Genomic DNA, 701 nt, shown 5'->3' with positions numbered 1-701 from the left:
GCACTTCAGAGCTTACAATCTAGTTAGCAGGGTTTTAGTTGCATTTTGGAGACGTCCGTTTTGCCAAGCCGAGTATTGGTCTTGGAAAAATCAAGCTGGCTTTAAAGATATTCAGCCTGGCCTTTGAGTCCCATACGGATCTGTTAATGGAATTGACGAATGAAGATTTAATGTTAAAAGTGGACAAAGTAGGTATATCTGACGGTCTCTCGATGTAGCTTTATGATTTCATGTAAATTTACGTAAAGCTGTCTCTCCAGGCTGGTCATATGCTTATCAGACTGCGGGCTCGGAGAGGGGAAGGAGTGACGCAGGGTTTCCCAGTGTGGAAAAGGAGCCTCTGTGTGTGTAACTACAGGTGTGTCCAGGGGACGGAAATTAAAACAAAAAGCATCCATGGTGTGCAGGGCGCTGTGGCTTAGTTGGTTAAAGCGCCTGTCTAGTAAACAGGAGATCCTGAGTTCGAATCTCAGCAGTGCCTACTTTTTGGCTCTTAACTCTGCTAAATTCAAACTTCAGATATTATTTATTGATTTATGTATCAACATTATATTCTGCCGCACTGTACAATATACTGTCTTTGACTGCATGGAATAACCATTGGTTATCAGATCCACTCGCAGAGGACTTGTTTCTAGCGGATATTTACTTGGCGTAAGGGATCTGGTGTAACGTTGTTGTTGAATGCGCCACCAACCAAT

The 701-nt window shown here is 43.1% G+C and overlaps 1 non-coding gene across 1 annotated transcript; it reads left to right on the top strand.

Moving 5' to 3' along the window:
• The first annotated feature begins 407 nt into the window (after nt 1–407).
• Nucleotides 408–481, top strand: TRNAT-AGU (transfer RNA threonine (anticodon AGU)). The gene has a single exon. It is a non-coding gene; the product is annotated as a tRNA-Thr (tRNA).
• The last annotated feature ends 220 nt before the right edge of the window (nt 482–701 follow it).

The sequence above is a fragment of the Sceloporus occidentalis genome, unplaced genomic scaffold (genome assembly GCF_023333645.1).
Source record: "Sceloporus occidentalis isolate IW3139 unplaced genomic scaffold, rSceOcc1.0.p SCAF_126, whole genome shotgun sequence".
Lineage (NCBI taxonomy): Eukaryota > Metazoa > Chordata > Lepidosauria > Squamata > Phrynosomatidae > Sceloporus > Sceloporus occidentalis.
Note: the sequence above shows the minus strand (reverse complement) of the source record. Positions and strands in the feature narration are given on the sequence as shown.